At 34.8% G+C, this 24774-nt stretch overlaps 1 protein-coding gene across 1 annotated transcript in view; it reads right to left on the bottom strand.

Moving 5' to 3' along the window:
* LOC102807713 (peroxisomal acyl-coenzyme A oxidase 1-like) overlaps positions 1 to 24774 on the bottom strand; it is a 184118-nt gene that overhangs the window by 128657 nt on the left and 30687 nt on the right. The gene's annotated exons all lie outside the window — the stretch shown is intronic.

A 24774-nucleotide genomic window follows, 5' to 3' on the forward strand; every position in this document is an offset into this window, starting at 1 on the left:
ATTACACTTGCTTTCTGAACCAATGCATCAGTCAATCCATAATTTTAACACCCATACATGTACTAGGAAATGATACGTAAATACATTGCATAACATTAATATTGCACTTGCTGTCTGTACCAATGCATCAGCCAATCTATAATTGTAACACCCCACACATGTACTAGGGAATGCTACGTAAATACATTGCATAACATTGATATTACACTTGCTTTCTGTACCAATGCATCACTCAATCTATAATTGTAACACCCATCCATGTACTAGGAAATGATACGTAAATACATTGCATAACATTAATATTGCACTTGCTGTCTGTACCAATGCATCAGTCAATCTATAATTGTAACACCCCACACATGTACTAGGAAATGTCACGTAAATACATTGCATAACATTAATATTGCACTTGCTGTCTGTACCAATGCATCAGTAAATCCATAATTGTAACACCGCACACATGTACTAGAAAATGTTACGTAAATACATTGCATGACAGTGATATTGCACTTGCTTTCTGTACCAATGCATCAGTCAATCCATAATTGTAACACCCACACATGTACTAGGAAATGTTACGTAAATACATTGCATAACCTTGATAGTGCACTTGCTTTCTGTACCAATGCATCAGTCAATCCATAATTGTAACACCCCACACATGTACTAGGAAATGTTACGTAAATACATTGCATAACATTAATATTACACTTGCTTTCAGTACCAATGCATCAGCCAATCCATAATTGTAACACCCACACATGTACTAGCAAATGTTACGTAAATACAATGCATAACATTAATATTACACATGCTTTCTGTACCAATGCATCAGCCAATCCATAATTGGAACACCTAACACATGTACTTGGAAATGTTACGTAAATACATTGTATAACATTGATATTACACTTGCTTTCTGTACCAATGCATCAGTCAATCCATAATTGTAACACCCACACATGTACTAGGAAATATTACGTAAATACATTGCATAACCTTGATAATACACTTGCTTTCTGTACCAATGCATCAGTCAATCCATAATTGTAACACCCACACATGTACTAGGAAATGTCACGTAAATACATTGCATGACCTTGATATTGCACTTGCTTTCTGTACCAATGCATCAGACAATCCATAACTGTAACACCCCACACATGTACTAGGAAATGTTACGTAAATACATTGCATAACATTAATACTACACTTGCTTTCTGTACCAATGCATCAGTCAATCCATAATTGTAACACCGCACACATGTACTAGGAAATGTCACGTAAAAACATTGCATAACATTGATATTACACTTGCTTTCTGTACCAATGCATTCGTCAATCCATAATTGTAACACCCAACACATGTACTAGCAAATGTTACGTAAATACATTGCATAACATTAATATTACACTTGCTTTCTGTACCAATGCATCAGTCAATCCATAATTGTAACACCCACACATGTACTAGGAAATGTTACGTAAATACATTGCATAACCTTGATATTGCACTTGCTTTCTGTACCAATGGATCGGTCAATCCATTATTGTAACACCCCACACATGTACTAGGAAATGTTACGTAAATACATTGCATAACATTGATATTACACTTGCTTTCTGTACCAATGCATCAGTCAATCCATAATTGTAACACCCACACATGTACTAGGAAATGTTACGTAAATACATTGCATAACCTTGATAATACACTTGCTTTCTGTACCAATGCATCAGTCAATCCATAATTGTAACACCCACACATGTACTAGCAAACGTTACGTAAATACATTGCATAACATTAATATTGCACTTGCTGTCTGTACCAATGCATCAGTAAATCCATAATTGTAACACCCCACACATGTACTAGGGAATGCTACGTAAATACATTGCATAACATTAATATTGCACTTGCTGTCTGTACCAATGCATCAGTAAATCCATAATTGTAACACCGCACACATGTACTAGAAAATGTTACGTAAATACATTGCATAACATTGATATTGCACTTGCTTTCTGTACCAATGCATCAGTCAATCCATAATTGTAACACCCACACATGTACTAGGAAATGTTACGTAAATACATTGCATAACCTTTATATTGAACTGGCTTTCTGTACCATTGCATCAGTCAATCCATAATTGTAACACCCCACACATGTACTAGGAAATGTTACGTAAATACATTGCATAACATTAATATTACACTTGCTTTCAGTACCAATGCATCAGCCAATCCATAATTGTAACACCCACACATGTACTAGCAAATGTTACGTAAATACATTGCATAACATTAATATTACACTTGCTTTCTGTACCAATGCATCAGCCAATCCATAATTGTAACACCTAACACATGTACTTGGAAATGTTACGTAAATACATTGTAAAACATTGATATTACACTTGCTTTCTGTACCAATGCATCAGTCAATCCATAATTGTAACACCCACACATGTACTAGGAAATGTTACGTAAATACATTGCATAACCTTGATAATACACTTGCTTTCTGTACCAATGCATCAGTCAATCCATAATTGTAACACCCACACATGTACTAGGAAATGTTACGTAAATACATTGCATAACATTAATATTACGCTTGCTTTCTGTACCAATGCATCAGTCAATCCATAATTGTAACACCCCACACATGTACTAGGAAATGTTACGTAAATACATTGCATAACATTGATATTACACTTGCTTTCTGTACCAATGCATCAGTCAATCCATAATTGTAACACCCACACATGTACTAGGAAATGTCACGTAAATACATTGCATGACCTTGATATTGCACTTGCTTTCTGTACCAATGCATCAGACAATCCATAACTGTAACACCCCACATATGTACTAGGAAATTTTACGTAAATACATTGCATAACATTAATACTACACTTGCTTTCTGTACCAAAGCATCATTCAATCCATAATTGTAACACCGCACACATGTACTAGGAAATGTCACGTAAAAACATTGCATAACATTGATATTACACTTGCTTTCTGTACCAATGCATCAGTCAATCCATAATTGTAACACCTCACACATGTACTAGGAAATGTTACGTAAATACATTGCTTAACACTGATATTACACTTGCTTTCTGTACCAATCCATCAGTCAATCCATAATTGTAACACCCACACATGTACTAGGAAATGTTACGTAAATACATTGCATAACCTTGATAATACACTTGCTTTCTGTACCAATGCATCAGTCAATCCATAATTGTAACACCCACACATGTACTAGCAAATGTTACGTAAATACATTGCATAACATTAATATTGCACTTGCTGTCTGTACCAATGCATCAGTCAATCCATAATTGTAACACCCCACACATGTACTAGGGAATGCTACGTAAATACATTGCATAACATTAATATTGCACTTGCTGTCTGTACCAATGCATCAGTAAATCCATAATTGTAACACCGCACACATGTACTAGAAAATGTTACGTAAATACATTGCATAACAGTGATATTGCACTTGCTTTCTGTACCAATGCATCAGTCAATCCATAATTGTAACACCCACACATGTACTAGGAAATGTTACGTAAATACATTGCATAACCTTTATATTGCACTGGCTTTCTGTACCAATGCATCAGTCAATCCATAATTGTAACACCCCACACATGTACTAGGAAATGTTACGTAAATACATTGCATAACATTAATATTACACTTGCTTTCAGTACCAATGCATCAGCCAATCCATAATTGTAACACCCACACATGTACTAGCAAATGTTACGTAAATACATTGCATAACATTAATATTACACTTGCTTTCTGTACCAATGCATCAGCCAATCCATAATTGTAACACCTAACACATGTACTTGGAAATGTTACGTAAATACATTGTATAACATTGATATTACACTTGCTTTCTGTACCAATGCATCAGTCAATCCATAATTGTAACACCCCACACATGTACTAGGAAATGTTACGTAAATACATTGCATAACATTGATATTACACTTGCTTTCTGTACCAATGCATCAGTCAATCCATAATTGTAACACCCACACATGTACTAGGAAATGTCACGTAAATACATTGCATGACCTTGATATTGCACTTGCTTTCTGTACCAATGTATCAGTCAATCCATAATTGTAACACCCCACACATGTTCTAGGAAATGTCACGTAAAAACATTGCATAACATTAATATTGCACTTGCTTTCTGTACCAATGCATCAGACAATCCATAACTGTAACACCCCACATATGTACTAGGAAATTTTACGTAAATACATTGCATAACATTAATACTACACTTGCTTTCTGTACCAAAGCATCTGTCAATCCATAATTGTAACACCGCACCCATGTACTAGGAAATGTCACGTAAAAACATTGCATAACATTGATATTACACTTGCTTTCTGTACCAATGCATCAGTCAATCCATAATTGTAAAACCTCACACATGTACTAGGAAATGTTACGTAAATACATTGCTTAACACTGATATTACACTTGCTTTCTGTACCAATCCATCAGTAAATCCATAATTGTAACACCCATACATGTACTAGGAAATGATAGGTAAATACATGGCATAACATTGATATTGCAATTGCTTTCTGTGCCAATGCATCAGCCAATCCATAATTGTAACACCTCACACATGTACTAGGAAATGTTACGTAAATACATTGCATAACATTAATATTGCACTTGCTTTCTGCACCAATGCATCAGTAAATCCATAATTGTAACACCCATATATGTACTAGGAAATGATACGTAAATACATTGCATAACATTGATATTGCACTTGCTGTCTGTACCAATGCATCAGTCAATCCATAATTGTAACACCCCACACATGTACTAGCAAATGTTACGTAAATACATTCCATAAGAGTGATATTACACTCGCTTTCTGTACCAATGAATCAGTCAATCCATAATTGTAACACCTAACACATGTACTTGGAAATGTTACGTAAATACATTGTATAACATTGATATTACACTTGCTTTCTGTACCAATGCATCAGTCAATCCATAATTGTAACACCCCACACATGTACTAGGAAATGTTACGTAAATACATTGCATAACATTGATATTACACTTGCTTTCTGTACCAATGCATCAGTCAATCCATAATTGTAACACCCACACATGTACTAGGAAATGTCACGTAAATACATTGCATGACCTTGATATTGCACTTGCTTTCTGTACCAATGCATCAGACAATCCATAACTGTCACACCCCACATATGTACTTGGAAATTTTACGTAAATACATTGCATAACATTAATACTACACTTGCTTTCTGTACCAAAGCATCTGTCAATCCATAATTGTAACACCGCACACATGTACTAGGAAATGTCACGTAAAAACATTGCATAACATTGATATTACACTTGCTTTCTGTACCAATGCATCAGTCAATCCATAATTGTACAACCTCACACATGTACTAGGAAATGTTACGTAAATACATTGCTTAACACTGATATTACACTTGCTTTCTGTACCAATCCATCAGTAAATCCATAATTGTAACACCCATACATGTACTACGAAATGATAGGTAAATACATGGCATAACATTGATATTGCAATTGCTTTCTGTACCAATGCATCAGCCAATCCATAATTGTAACACCTCACACATGTACTAGGAAATGTTACGTAAATACATTGCATAACATTAATATTGCACTTGCTTTCTGCACCAATGCATCAGTCAATCCATAATTGTAACACCCATATATGTACTAGGAAATGATACGTAAATACATTGCATAACATTGATATTGCACTTGCTGTCTGTACCAATGCATCAGTCAATCCATAATTGTAACACCCCACACATGTACTAGCAAATGTTACGTAAATACATTCCATAAGAGTGATATTACACTCGCTTTCTGTACCAATGCATCAGTTAATCCATAATTTTAAACCGCACATGTACTAGGAAATGTCACGTAAATACATTGCATAACCTTGATATTGCACTTGCTTTCTGTATCAATGCATCAGTCAATCCATAATTTTAACACCCATACATGTACTAGGAAATGATACGTAAATACATTGCATAACATTAATATTGCACTTGCTGTCTGTACCAATGCATCAGTCAATCCATAATTGTAACACCCATCCATGTACTAGGAAATGATACGTAAATACATTGCATAACTTTAATATTGCACTTGCTGTCTGTACCAATGCATCAGTCAATCCATAATTGTAACACCCCACACATGTACTAGGGAATGCTACGTAAATACATTGCATAACATTTCTATTGCACTTGCTGTCTGTACCAATGCATCAGTCAATCCACAATTGTAACACCCCACACATGTACTAGGAAATGTTACGTAAATACATTGCATAACATTAATATTACACTTGCTTTCAGTACCAATGCATCAGCCAATCCATAATTGTAACACCCACACATGTACTAGCAAATGTTACGTAAATACATTGCATAACATTAATATTACACTTGCTTTCTGTACCAATGCATCAGCCAAATAAAAATTGTAACACCTAACACATGTACTAGGAAGTGTTACGTAAATACATTGTATAACATTGATATTACACTTGCTTTCTGTACCAATGCATCAGTCAATCCATAATTGTAACACCCACACATGTACTAGGAAATGTTACGTAAATACATTGCATAACATTAATATTACGCTTGCTTTCTGTACCAATGAATCAGTCAATCCATAATTGTAACACCCCACACATGTACTAGGAAATGTTACGTGAATACATTGCATAACATTGATATTACACTTGCTTTCTGTACCAATGCATCAGTCAATCCATAAATGTAACACCCACACATGTACTAGGAAATGTCACGTAAATACATTGCATGACCTTGATATTGCACTTGCTTTATGTACCAATGCATCAGACAATCCATAACTGTAACACCCCACACATGTATTAGGAAATGTTACGTAAATACATTGCATAACATTAATACTACACTTGCTTTCTGTACCAATGCATCAGTCAATCCATAATTGTAACACCGCACACATGTACTAGGAAATGTCATGTAAAAACATTGCATAACATTGATATTACACTTGCTTTCTGTACCAATGTATCAGTCAATCCATAATTGTAACACCCCACACATATTCTAGCAAATGTTACGTAAATACATTGCATAACCTTGATATTGCACTTGCTTTCTGTACCAATGGATCGGTCAATCCATTATTGTAACACCCCAAACATGTACTAGGAAATGTTACGTAAATACATTGCATAACATTGATATTACACTTGCTTTCTGTACCAATGCATCAGTCAATCCATAATTGTAACACCCATCCATGTACTAGGAAATGATACGTAAATACATTGCATAACATTAATATTGCACTTGCTGTCTGTACCAATGCATCAGTCAATCCATAATTGTAACACCCCACACATGTACTAGGGAATGCTACGTAAATACATTGCATAACATTAATATTGCACTTGCTGTCTGTACCAATGCATCAGTCAATCCACAATTGTAACACCCCACACATGTACTAGGGAATGCTACGTAAATACATTGCATAACATTAATATTGCACTTGCTGTCTGTACCAATGCATCAGTCAATCCACAATTGTAACACCCCACACATGTACTAGGAAATGTTACGTAAATACATTGCATAACATTAATATTACACTTGCTTTCTGTACCAATGCATCAGCCAAATAAAAATTGTAACACCTAACACATGTACTAGGAAATGTTACGTAAATACATTGTATAACATTGATATTACACTTGCTTTCTGTACCAATGCATCAGTCAATCCATAATTGTAACACCCACACATGTACTAGGAAATGTTACGTAAATACATTGCATAACATTAATATTACGCTTGCTTTCTGTACCAATGAATCAGTCAATCCATAATTGTAACACCCCACACATGTACTAGGAAATGTTACGTGAATACATTGCATAACATTGATATTACACTTGCTTTCTGTACCAATGCATCAGTCAATCCATAAATGTAACACCCACACATGTACTAGGAAATGTCACGTAAATACATTGCATGACCTTGATATTGCACTTGCTTTATGTACCAATGCATCAGACAATCCATAACTGTAACACCCCACACATGTATTAGGAAATGTTACGTAAATACATTGCATAACATTAATACTACACTTGCTTTCTGTACCAATGCATCAGTCAATCCATAATTGTAACACCGCACACATGTACTAGGAAATGTCACATAAAAACATTGCATAACATTGATATTACACTTGCTTTCTGTACCAATGTATCAGTCAATCCATAATTGTAACACCCCACACATGTTCTAGCAAATGTTACGTAAATACATTGCATAACCTTGATATTGCACTTGCTTTCTGTACCAATGGATCGGTCAATCCATTATTGTAACACCCCACACATGTACTAGGAAATGTTACGTAAATACATTGCATAACATTGATATTACACTTGCTTTCTGTACCAATGCATCAGTCAATCCATAATTGTAACACCCATCCATGTACTAGCAAATGTTACGTAAATACATTGCATAACATTAATATTACACTTGCTTTCTGTACCAATGCATCAGCCAATCCATAATTGTAACACCTAACACATGTACTTGGAAATGTTACGTAAATACATTGTATAACATTGATATTACACTTGCTTTCTGTACCAATGCATCAGTCAATCCATAATTGTAACACCCCACACATGTACTAGGAAATGTTACGTGAATACATTGCATAACATTGATATTACACTTGCTTTCTGTACCAATGCATCAGTCAATCCATAAATGTAACACCCACACATGTACTAGGAAATGTCACGTAAATACATTGCATGACCTTGATATTGCACTTGCTTTATGTACCAATGCATCAGACAATCCATAACTGTAACACCCCACACATGTATTAGGAAATGTTACGTAAATACATTGCATAACATTAATACTACACTTGCTTTCTGTACCAATGCATCAGTCAATCCATAATTGTAACACCGCACACATGTACTAGGAAATGTCACATAAAAACATTGCATAACATTGATATTACACTTGCTTTCTGTACCAATGTATCAGTCAATCCATAATTGTAACACCCCACACATGTTCTAGCAAATGTTACGTAAATACATTGCATAACCTTGATATTGCACTTGCTTTCTGTACCAATGGATCGGTCAATCCATTATTGTAACACCCCACACATGTACTAGGAAATGTTACGTAAATACATTGCATAACATTGATATTACACTTGCTTTCTGTACCAATGCATCAGTCAATCCATAATTGTAACACCCATCCATGTACTAGCAAATGTTACGTAAATACATTGCATAACATTAATATTACACTTGCTTTCTGTACCAATGCATCAGCCAATCCATAATTGTAACACCTAACACATGTACTTGGAAATGTTACGTAAATACATTGTATAACATTGATATTACACTTGCTTTCTGTACCAATGCATCAGTCAATCCATAATTGTAACACCCCACACATGTACTAGGAAATGTTACGTAAATACATTGCATAACATTGATATTACACTTGCTTTCTGTACCAATGCATCAGTCAATCCATAATTGTAACACCCACACATGTACTAGGAAATGTCACGTAAATACATTGCATGACCTTGATATTGCACTTGCTTTCTGTACCAATGCATCAGACAATCCATAACTGTAACACCCCACATATGTACTAGGAAATTTTACGTAAATACATTGCATTACATTAATACTACACTTGCTTTCTGTACCAATGCATCAGTCAATCCATAATTGTAACACCGCACACATGTACTAGGAAATGTCACGTAAAAACATTGCATAACATTGATATTACACTTGCTTTCTGTACCAATGTATCAGTCAATCCATAATTGTAACACCCCACACATGTTCTAGCAAATGTTACGTAAATACATTGCATAACCTTGATATTGCACTTGCTTTCTGTACCAATGGATCGGTCAATCCATTATTGTAACACCCCAAACATGTACTAGGAAATGATACGTAAATACATTGCATAACATTAATATTGCACTTGCTGTCTGTACCAATGCATCAGTCAATCCATAATTGTAACACCCCACACATGTACTAGGGAATGCTACGTAAATACATTGCATAACATTAATATTGCACTTGCTGTCTGTACCAATGCATCAGTCAATCCACAATTGTAACACCCCACACATGTACTAGGGAATGCTACGTAAATACATTGCATAACATTAATATTGCACTTGCTGTCTGTACCAATGCATCAGTCAATCCACAATTGTAACACCCCACACATGTACTAGGAAATGTTACGTAAATACATTGCATAACATTAATATTACACTTGCTTTCTGTACCAATGCATCAGCCAAATAAAAATTGTAACACCTAACACATGTACTAGGAAATGTTACGTAAATACATTGAATAACATTGATATTACACTTGCTTTCTGTACCAATGCATCAGTCAATCCATAATTGTAACACCCACACATGTACTAGGAAATGTTACGTAAATACATTGCATAACATTAATATTACGCTTGCTTTCTGTACCAATGAATCAGTCAATCCATAATTGTAACACCCCACACATGTACTAGGAAATGTTACGTGAATACATTGCATAACATTGATATTACACTTGCTTTCTGTACCAATGCATCAGTCAATCCATAAATGTAACACCCACACATGTACTAGGAAATGTCACGTAAATACATTGCATGACCTTGATATTGCACTTGCTTTATGTACCAATGCATCAGACAATCCATAACTGTAACACCCCACACATGTATTAGGAAATGTTACGTAAATACATTGCATAACATTAATACTACACTTGCTTTCTGTACCAATGCATCAGTCAATCCATAATTGTAACACCGCACACATGTACTAGGAAATGTCACATAAAAACATTGCATAACATTGATATTACACTTGCTTTCTGTACCAATGTATCAGTCAATCCATAATTGTAACACCCCACACATGTTCTAGCAAATGTTACGTAAATACATTGCATAACCTTGATATTGCACTTGCTTTCTGTACCAATGGATCGGTCAATCCATTATTGTAACACCCCACACATGTACTAGGAAATGTTACGTAAATACATTGCATAACATTGATATTACACTTGCTTTCTGTACCAATGCATCAGTCAATCCATAATTGTAACACCCATCCATGTACTAGCAAATGTTACGTAAATACATTGCATAACATTAATATTACACTTGCTTTCTGTACCAATGCATCAGCCAATCCATAATTGTAACACCTAACACATGTACTTGGAAATGTTACGTAAATACATTGTATAACATTGATATTACACTTGCTTTCTGTACCAATGCATCAGTCAATCCATAATTGTAACACCCCACACATGTACTAGGAAATGTTACGTAAATACATTGCATAACATTGATATTACACTTGCTTTCTGTACCAATGCATCAGTCAATCCATAATTGTAACACCCACACATGTACTAGGAAATGTCACGTAAATACATTGCATGACCTTGATATTGCACTTGCTTTCTGTACCAATGCATCAGACAATCCATAACTGTAACACCCCACATATGTACTAGGAAATTTTACGTAAATACATTGCATTACATTAATACTACACTTGCTTTCTGTACCAAAGCATCTGTCAATCCATAATTGTAACACCGCACACATGTACTAGGAAATGTCACGTAAAAACATTGCATAACATTGATATTACACTTGCTTTCTGTACCAATGCATCAGTCAATCCATAATTGTAAAACCTCACACATGTACTAGGAAATGTTACGTAAATACATTGCTTAACACTGATATTACACTTGCTTTCTGTACCAATCCATCAGTCAATCCATAATTGTAACACCCATACATGTACTAGGAAATGATAGGTAAATACATGGCATAACATTGATATTGCAATTGCTTTCTGTACCAATACATCAGCCAATCCATAATTGTAACACCTCACACATGTACTAGGAAATGTTACGTAAATACATTGCATAACATTAATATTGCACTTGCTTTCTGCACCAATGCATCAGTCAATCCATAATTGTAACACCCATATATGTACTAGGAAATGATACGTAAATACATTGCATAACATTGATATTGCACTTGCTGTCTGTACCAATGCATCAGTCAATCCATAATTGTAACACCCCACACATGTACTAGCAAATGTTACGTAAATACATTCCATAAGAGTGATATTACACTCGCTTTCTGTACCAATGCATCAGTTAATCCATAATTTTAAACCGCACATGTACTAGGAAATGTCACGTAAATACATTGCATAACCTTGATATTGCACTTGCTTTCTGTATCAATGCATCAGTCAATCCATAATTTTAACACCCATACATGTACTAGGAAATGATACGTAAATACATTGCATAACATTAATATTGCACTTGCTGTCTGTACCAATGCATCAGTCAATCCATAATTGTAACACCCATCCATGTACTAGGAAATGATACGTAAATACATTGCATAACATTAATATTGCACTTGCTGTCTGTACCAATGCATCAGTCAATCCATAATTGTAACACCCCACACATGTACTAGAGAATGCTACGTAAATACATTGCATAACATTAATATTGCACTTGCTGTCTGTACCAATGCATCAGTCAATCCACAATTGTAACACCCCACACATGTACTAGGAAATGTTACGTAAATACATTGCATAACATTAATATTACACTTGCTTTCAGTACCAATGCATCAGCCAATCCATAATTGTAACACCCACACATGTACTAGCAAATGTTACGTAAATACATTGCATAACATTAATATTACACTTGCTTTCTGTACCAATGCATCAGCCAAATAAAAATTGTAACACCTAACACATGTACTAGGAAATGTTACGTAAATACATTGTATAACATTGATATTACACTTGCTTTCTGTACCAATGCATCAGTCAATCCATAATTGTAACACCCACACATGTACTAGGAAATGTTACGTAAATACATTGTATAACATTGATATTACACTTGCTTTCTGTACCAATGCATCAGTCAATCCATAATTGTAACACCCCACACATGTACTAGGAAATGTTACGTAAATACATTGCATAACATTGATATTACACTTGCTTTCTGTACCAATGCATCAGTCAATCCATAATTGTAACACCCACACATGTACTAGGAAATGTCACGTAAATACATTGCATGACCTTGATATTGCACTTGCTTTCTGTACCAATGCATCAGACAATCCATAACTGTAACACCCCACATATGTACTAGGAAATTTTACGTAAATACATTGCATTACATTAATACTACACTTGCTTTCTGTACCAAAGCATCTGTCAATCCATAATTGTAACACCCACACATGTACTAGGAAATGTCACGTAAATACATTGCATGACCTTGATATTGCACTTGCTTTCTGTACCAATGCATCAGACAATCCATAACTGTAACACCCCACATATGTACTAGGAAATTTTACGTAAATACATTGCATTACATTAATACTACACTTGCTTTCTGTACCAAAGCATCTGTCAATCCATAATTGTAACACCGCACACATGTACTAGGAAATTTTACGTAAATACATTGCATTACATTAATACTACACTTGCTTTCTGTACCAAAGCATCTGTCAATCCATAATTGTAACACCCACACATGTACTAGGAAATGTCACGTAAATACATTGCATGACCTTGATATTGCACTTGCTTTCTGTACCAATGCATCAGACAATCCATAACTGTAACACCCCACATATGTACTAGGAAATTTTACGTAAATACATTGCATTACATTAATACTACACTTGCTTTCTGTACCAATGCATCAGTCAATCCATAATTGTAACACCCACACATGTACTAGGAAATGTCACGTAAATACATTGCATGACCTTGATATTGCACTTGCTTTCTGTACCAATGCATCAGACAATCCATAACTGTAACACCCCACATATGTACTAGGAAATTTTACGTAAATACATTGCATTACATTAATACTACACTTGCTTTCTGTACCAAAGCATCTGTCAATCCATAATTGTAACACCGCACACATGTACTAGGAAATGTCACGTAAAAACATTGCATAACATTGATATTACACTTGCTTTCTGTACCAATGCATCAGTCAATCCATAATTGTAAAACCTCACACATGTACTAGGAAATGTTACGTAAATACATTGCTTAACACTGATATTACACTTGCTTTCTGTACCAATCCATCAGTCAATCCATAATTGTAACACCCATACATGTACTAGGAAATGATAGGTAAATACATGGCATAACATTGATATTGCAATTGCTTTCTGTACCAATGCATCAGCCAATCCATAATTGTAACACCTCACACATGTACTAGGAAATGTTACGTAAATACATTGCATAACATTAATATTGCACTTGCTTTCTGCACCAATGCATCAGTCAATCCATAATTGTAACACCCATATATGTACTAGGAAATGATACGTAAATACATTGCATAACATTGATATTGCACTTGCTGTCTGTACCAATGCATCAGTCAATCCATAATTGTAACACCCCACACATGTACTAGCAAATGTTACGTAAATACATTCCATAAGAGTGATATTACACTCGCTTTCTGTACCAATGCATCAGTTAATCCATAATTTTAAACCGCACATGTACTAGGAAATGTCACGTAAATACATTGCATAACCTTGATATTGCACTTGCTTTCTGTATCAATGCATCAGTCAATCCATAATTTTAACACCCATACATGTACTAGGAAATGATACGTAAATACATTGCATAACATTAATATTGCACTTGCTGTCTGTACCAATGCATCAGTCAATCCATAATTGTAACACCCATCCATGTACTAGGAAATGATACGTAAATACATTGCATAACATTAATATTGCACTTGCTGTCTGTACCAATGCATCAGTCAATCCATAATTGTAACACCCCACACATGTACTAGAGAATGCTACGTAAATACATTGCATAACATTAATATTGCACTTGCTGTCTGTACCAATGCATCAGTCAATCCACAATTGTAACACCCCACACATGTACTAGGAAATGTTACGTAAATACATTGCATAACATTAATATTACACTTGCTTTCAGTACCAATGCATCAGCCAATCCATAATTGTAACACCCACACATGTACTAGCAAATGTTACGTAAATACATTGCATAACATTAATATTACACTTGCTTTCTGTACCAATGCATCAGCCAAATAAAAATTGTAACACCTAACACATGTACTAGGAAATGTTACGTAAATACATTGTATAACATTGATATTACACTTGCTTTCTGTACCAATGCATCAGTCAATCCATAATTGTAACACCCACACATGTACTAGGAAATGTTACGTAAATACATTGTATAACATTGATATTACACTTGCTTTCTGTACCAATGCATCAGTCAATCCATAATTGTAACACCCCACACATGTACTAGGAAATGTTACGTAAATACATTGCATAACATTGATATTACACTTGCTTTCTGTACCAATGCATCAGTCAATCCATAATTGTAACACCCACACATGTACTAGGAAATGTCACGTAAATACATTGCATGACCTTGATATTGCACTTGCTTTCTGTACCAATGCATCAGACAATCCATAACTGTAACACCCCACATATGTACTAGGAAATTTTACGTAAATACATTGCATTACATTAATACTACACTTGCTTTCTGTACCAAAGCATCTGTCAATCCATAATTGTAACACCGCACACATGTACTAGGAAATGTCACGTAAAAACATTGCATAACATTGATATTACACTTGCTTTCTGTACCAATGCATCAGTCAATCCATAATTGTAAAACCTCACACATGTACTAGGAAATGTTACGTAAATACATTGCTTAACACTGATATTACACTTGCTTTCTGTACCAATCCATCAGTCAATCCATAATTGTAACACCCATACATGTACTAGGAAATGATAGGTAAATACATGGCATAACATTGATATTGCAATTGCTTTCTGTACCAATGCATCAGCCAATCCATAATTGTAACACCTCACACATGTACTAGGAAATGTTACGTAAATACATTGCATAACATTAATATTGCACTTGCTTTCTGCACCAATGCATCAGTCAATCCATAATTGTAACACCCATATATGTACTAGGAAATGATACGTAAATACATTGCATAACATTGATATTGCACTTGCTGTCTGTACCAATGCATCAGTCAATCCATAATTGTAACACCCCACACATGTACTAGCAAATGTTATGTAAATACATTCCATAAGAGTGATATTACACTCGCTTTCTGTACCAATGCATCAGTTAATCCATAATTTTAAACCGCACATGTACTAGGAAATGTCACGTAAATACATTGCATAACCTTGATATTGCACTTGCTTTCTGTATCAATGCATCAGTCAATCCATAATTTTAACACCCATACATGTACTAGGAAATGATACGTAAATACATTGCATAACATTAATATTGCACTTGCTGTCTGTACCAATGCATCAGTCAATCCATAATTGTAACACCCATCCATGTACTAGGAAATGATACGTAAATACATTGCATAACATTAATATTGCACTTGCTGTCTGTACCAATGCATCAGTCAATCCATAATTGTAACACCCCACACATGTACTAGAGAATGCTACGTAAATACATTGCATAACATTAATATTGCACTTGCTGTCTGTACCAATGCATCAGTCAATCCACAATTGTAACACCCCACACATGTACTAGGAAATGTTACGTAAATACATTGCATAACATTAATATTACACTTGCTTTCAGTACCAATGCATCAGCCAATCCATAATTGTAACACCCACACATGTACTAGCAAATGTTACGTAAATACATTGCATAACATTAATATTACACTTGCTTTCTGTACCAATGCATCAGCCAAATAAAAATTGTAACACCTAACACATGTACTAGGAAATGTTACGTAAATACATTGTATAACATTGATATTACACTTGCTTTCTGTACCAATGCATCAGTCAATCCATAATTGTAACACCCACACATGTACTAGGAAATGTTACGTAAATACATTGCATAACATTAATATTACGCTTGCTTTCTGTACCAATGAATCAGTCAATCCATAATTGTAACACCCCACACATGTACTAGGAAATGTTACGTGAATACATTGCATAACATTGATATTACACTTGCTTTCTGTACCAATGCATCAGTCAATCCATAAATGTAACACCCACACATGTACTAGGAAATGTCACGTAAATACATTGCATGACCTTGATATTGCACTTGCTTTATGTACCAATGCATCAGACAATCCATAACTGTAACACCCCACACATGTATTAGGAAATGTTACGTAAATACATTGCATAACATTAATACTACACTTGCTTTCTGTACCAATGCATCAGTCAATCCATAATTGTAACACCGCACACATGTACTAGGAAATGTCACGTAAAAACATTGCATAACATTGATATTACACTTGCTTTCTGTACCAATGTATCAGTCAATCCATAATTGTAACACCCCACACATGTTCTAGCAAATGTTACGTAAATACATTGCATAACCTTGATATTGCACTTGCTTTCTGTACCAATGGATCGGTCAATCCATTATTGTAACACCCCAAACATGTACTAGGAAATGTTACGTAAATACATTGCATAACATTGATATTACACTTGCTTTCTGTACCAATGCATCAGTCAATCCATAATTGTAACACCCATCCATGTACTAGGAAATGATACGTAAATACATTGCATAACATTAATATTGCACTTGCTGTCTGTACCAATGCATCAGTCAATCCATAATTGTAACACCCCACACATGTACTAGGGAATGCTACGTAAATACATTGCATAACATTAATATTGCACTTGCTGTCTGTACCAATGCATCAGTCAATCCACAATTGTAACACCCCACACATGTACTAGGGAATGCTACGTAAATACATTGCATAACATTAATATTGCACTTGCTGTCTGTACCAATGCATCAGTCAATCCACAATTGTAACACCCCACACATGTACTAGGAAATGTTACGTAAATACATTGCATAACATTAATATTACACTTGCTTTCTGTACCAATGCATCAGCCAAATAAAAATTGTAACACCTAACACATGTACTAGGAAATGTTACGTAAATACATTGAATAACATTGATATTACACTTGCTTTCTGTACCAATGCATCAGTCAATCCACAATTGTAACACCCCACACATGTACTAGGAAATGTTACGTAAATACATTGCATAACATTAATATTACACTTGCTTTCTGTACCAATGCATCAGCCAAATAAAAATTGTAACACCTAACACATGTACTAGGAAATGTTACGTAAATACATTGTATAACATTGATATTACACTTGCTTTCTGTACCAATGCATCAGTCAATCCATAATTGTAACACCCACACATGTACTAGGAAATGTTACGTAAATACATTGCATAACATTAATATTACGCTTGCTTTCTGTACCAATGAATCAGTCAATCCATAATTGTAACACCCCACACATGTACTAGGAAATGTTACGTGAATACATTGCATAACATTGATATTACACTTGCTTTCTGTACCAATGCATCAGTCAATCCATAAATGTAACACCCACACATGTACTAGGAAATGTCACGTAAATACATTGCATGACCTTGATATTGCACTTGCTTTATGTACCAATGCATCAGACAATCCATAACTGTAACACCCCACACATGTATTAGGAAATGTTACGTAAATACATTGCATAACATTAATACTACACTTGCTTTCTGTACCAATGCATCAGTCAATCCATAATTGTAACACCGCACACATGTACTAGGAAATGTCACGTAAAAACATTGCATAACATTGATATTACACTTGCTTTCTGTACCAATGTATCAGTCAATCCATAATTGTAACACCCCACACATGTTCTAGCAAATGTTACGTAAATACATTGCATAACCTTGATATTGCACTTGCTTTCTGTACCAATGGATCGGTCAATCCATTATTGTAACACCCCACACATGTACTAGGAAATGTTATGTAAATACATTGCATAACATTGATATTACACTTGCTTTCTGTACCAATGCATCAGTCAATCCATAATTGTAACACCCATCCATGTACTAGGAAATGATACGTAAATACATTGCATAACATTAATATTGCACTTGCTGTCTGTACCAATGCATCAGTCAATCCATAATTGTAACACCCCACACATGTACTAGGGAATGCTACGTAAATACATTGCATAACATTAATATTGCACTTGCTGTCTGTACCAATGCATCAGTCAATCCACAATTGTAACACCCCACACATGTACTAGGAAATGTTACGTAAATACATTGCATAACATTAATATTACACTTGCTTTCAGTACCAATGCATCAGCCAATCCATAATTGTAACACCCACACATGTACTAGCAAATGTTACGTAAATACATTGCATAACATTAATATTACACTTGCTTTCTGTACCAATGCATCAGCCAATCCATAATTGTAACACCTAACACATGTACTAGGAAATGTTACGTAAATACATTGTATAACATTGATATTACACTTGCTTTCTGTACCAATGCATCAGTCAATCCATAATTGTAACACCCACACATGTACTAGGAAATGTTACGTAAATACATTGCATAACATTAATATTACGCTTGCTTTCTGTACCAATGAATCAGTCAATCCATAATTGTAACACCCCACACATGTACTAGGAAATGTTACGTGAATACATTGCATAACATTGATATTACACTTGCTTTCTGTACCAATGCATCAGTCAATCCATAATTGTAACACCCACACATGTACTAGGAAATGTCACGTAAATACATTGCATGACCTTGATATTGCACTTGCTTTATGTACCAATGCATCAGACAATCCATAACTGTAACACCCCACACATGTATTAGGAAATGTTACGTAAATACATTGCATAACATTAATACTACACTTGCTTTCTGTACCAATGTATCAGTCAATCCATAATTGTAACACCCCACACATGTTCTAGCAAATGTTACGTAAATACATTGCATAACATTAATATTACACTTGCTTTCTGTACCAATGCATAAGTCAATCCATAAATGTAACACCCACACATGTACTAGGAAATGTCACGTAAATACATTGCATGACCTTGATATTGCACTTGCTTTATGTACCAATGCATCAGACAATCCATAACTGTAACACCCCACACATGTATTAGGAAATGTTACGTAAATACATTGCATAACATTAATACTACACTTGCTTTCTGTACCAATGCATCAGTCAATCCATAATTGTAACACCGCACACATGTACTAGGAAATGTCACGTAAAAACATTGCATAACATTGATATTACACTTGCTTTCTGTACCAATGTATCAGTCAATCCATAATTGTAACACCCCACACATGTTCTAGCAAATGTTACGTAAATACATTGCATAACCTTGATATTGCACTTGCTTTCTGTACCAATGGATCGGTCAATCCATTATTGTAACACCCCACACATGTACTAGGAAATGTTACGTAAATACATTGCATAACATTGATATTACACTTGCTTTCTGTACCAATGCATCAGTCAATCCATAATTGTAACACCCATCCATGTACTAGGAAATGATACGTAAATACATTGCATAACATTAATATTGCACTTGCAGTCTGTACCAATGCATCAGTCAATCCATAATTGTAACACCCCACACATGTACTAGGGAATGCTACGTAAATACATTGCATAACATTAATATTGCACTTGCTGTCTGTACCAATGCATCAGTCAATCCACAATTGTAACACCCCACACATGTACTAGGAAATGTTACGTAAATACATTGCATAACATTAATATTACACTTGCTTTCAGTACCAATGCATCAGCCAATCCATAATTGTAACACCCACACATGTACTAGCAAATGTTACGTAAATACATTGCATAACATTAATATTACACTTGCTTTCTGTACCAATGCATCAGCCAATCCATAATTGTAACACCTAACACATGTACTAGGAAATGTTACGTAAATACATTGTATAACATTGATATTACACTTGCTTTCTGTACCAATGCATCAGTCAATCCATAATTGTAACACCCACACATGTACTAGGAAATGTTACGTAAATACATTGCATAACATTAATATTACGCTTGCTTTCTGTACCAATGAATCAGTCAATCCATAATTGTAACACCCCACACATGTACTAGGAAATGTTACGTGAATACATTGCATAACATTGATATTACACTTGCTTTCTGTACCAATGCATCAGTCAATCCATAATTGTAACACCCACACATGTACTAGGAAATGTCACGTAAATACATTGTATAACATTAATATTGCACTTGCTTTCTGTACCAATGCATCAGTCAATCCATAGTTGTAACACCCACACATGTACTAGGAAATGTCACGTAAATACATTGCATAACATTAATATTGCACTTGCTTTCTGCACCAATGCATCGTCAATCCATAATTGTAACACCCATATATGTACTAGGAAATGTTACGTAAATACATTGCATGACCTTGATATTGCACTTGCTTTCTGTACCAATGCATCAGTCAATCCATAATTGTAACACCCATATATGTACTAGGAAATGTTACGTAAATACATTGCATAACACTGATATTACACTCGCTTTCTGTACCAATGCATCAGACAATCCATAACTGTAACACCCCACATATGTACTAGGAAATTTTACGTAAATACATTGCATAACATTAATACTACACTTGCTTTCTGTACCAAAGCATCAGTCAATCCATAATTGTAACTCCGCACACATGTACTAGGAAATGTCACGTAAAAACATTGCATAACATTGATATTACGCTTGCTTTCTGTACCAATGCATCAGTCAATCCATAATTGTAACACCTCACACATGTACTAGGAAATGATAGGTAAATACATTGCATAACATTGATATTGCACTTGCTTTCTGTACCAATGCATCAGCCAATCCATAATTGTAACACCTCACACATGTACTAGGAAATGTTACGTAAATACATTGCATAACATTAATATTGCACTTGCTTTCTGCACCAATGCATCGTCAATCCATAATTGTAACACCCATATATGTACTAGGAAATGATACGTAAATACATTGCATAACATTGATATTGCACTTGCTGTCTGTACCAATGCATCAGTCAATCCATAATTGTAACACCCCACACATGTACTAGGGAATGCTACGTAAATACATTGCATAACATTAATATTGCACTTGCTGTCTGTACCAATGCATCAGTCAATCCATAATTGTAACACCCCACACATGTACTAGGAAATGTTACGTAAATACATTGCATAACATTAATATTACACTTGCTTTCAGTACCAATGCATCAGCCAATCCATAATTGTAACACCCACACATGTACTAGCAAATGTTACGTAAATACATTGCATAACATTAATATTACACTTGCTTTCTGTACCAATGCATCAGCCAATCCATAATTGTAACACCTAACACATGTACTAGGAAATGTTACGTAAATACATTGTATAACATTGATATTACACTTGCTTTCTGTACCAATGCATCAGTCAATCCATAATTGTAACACCCACACATGTGCTAGGAAATGTTACGTAAATACATTGCATAACATTGATATTACACTTGCTTTCTGTACCAATGCATCAGTCAATCCATAATTGTAACACCCACACATGTACTAGGAAATGTTACGTAAATACATTGCATAACATTAATATTACGCTTGCTTTCTGTACCAATGCATCAGTCAATCCATAATTGTAACACCCCACACATGTACTAGGAAATGTTACGTGAATACATTGCATAACATTGATATTACACTTGCTTTCTGTACCAATGCATCAGTCAATCCATAATTGTAACACCCACACATGTACTAGGAAATGTCACGTAAATACATTGCATGACCTTGATATTGCACTTGCTTTATGTACCAATGCATCAGACAATCCATAACTGTAACACCCCACACATGTATTAGGAAATGTTACGTAAATACATTGCATAACATTAATACTACACTTGCTTTCTGTACCAATGCATCAGTCAATCCATAATTGTAACACCCCACACATGTTCTAGCAAATGTTACGTAAATACATTGCATAACATTAATATTACACTTGCTTTCTGTACCAATGCATAAGTCAATCCATAATTGTAACACCCACACATGTACTAGGAAATGTCACGTAAATACATTGCATGACCTTGATATTGCACTTGCTTTATGTACCAATGCATCAGACAATCCATAACTGTAACACCCCACACATGTATTAGGAAATGTTACGTAAATACATTGCATAACATTAATACTACACTTGCTTTCTGTACCAATGCATCAGTCAATCCATAATTGTAACACCCCACACATGTACTAGCAAATGTTACGTAAATACATTGCATAAGAGTGATATTACACTCGCTTTCTGTACCAATGCATCAGTTAATCCATAATTTTAAACCGCACATGTACTAGGAAATGTCACGTAAATACATTGCATAACCTTGATATTGCACTTGCTTTCTGTACCAATGCATCAGTCAATCCATAGTTTTAACACCCATTCATTTACTAGGAAATGATACGTAAATACATTGCATAACATTAATATTGCACTTGCTTTCTGTACCAATCCATCAGTCAATCCATAATTGTAACACCCATCCATGTACTAGGAAATGATACGTAAATACATTGCATAACATTAATATTGCACTTGCTGTCCGTACCATTGCATCAGTCAATCCATAATTGTAACACCCCACACATGTACTAGGAAATGTTACGTAAATACATTGCATAACATTAATATTGCACTTGCTGTCTTTACCAATGCATCAGTCAATCCATAATTGTAACACCGCACACATGTACTAGAAAATGTTACGTAAATACATTGCATAACAGTGATATTGCACTTGCTTTCTGTACCAATGCATCAGTCAATCCATAATTGTAACACCCACACATGTACTAGGAAATGTTACGTAAATACATTGCATAACCTTGATATTGCACTTGCTTTCTGTACCAATGCATCAGTCAATCCATAATTGTAACACCCCACACATGTACTAGGAAATGTTACGTAAATACATTGCATAACATTAATATTACACTTGCTTTCTGTACCAATGCATCAGCCAATCCGTAATTGTAACACCTAACACATGTACTAGGGAATGTTTCGTAAATACATTGCATAACATTGATATTACACTTGCTTTCTGTACCAATGCATCAGTCAATCCATAATTGTAACACCCACACATGTACTAGGAAATGTTACGTAAATACATTGCATAACCTTGATATTACACTTGCTTTCTGTACCAATGCATCAGTCAATCCATAAATGTAACACCCCACACATGTACTAGGAAATGTTACGTAAATACATTGCATAACATTAATATTACACTTGCTTTCTGTACCAATGCATCCGTCA

Source organism: Saccoglossus kowalevskii, chromosome 10 (assembly GCF_978046115.1).
Source record: "Saccoglossus kowalevskii chromosome 10, keSacKowa6.1, whole genome shotgun sequence".
Lineage (NCBI taxonomy): Eukaryota > Metazoa > Hemichordata > Enteropneusta > Harrimaniidae > Saccoglossus > Saccoglossus kowalevskii.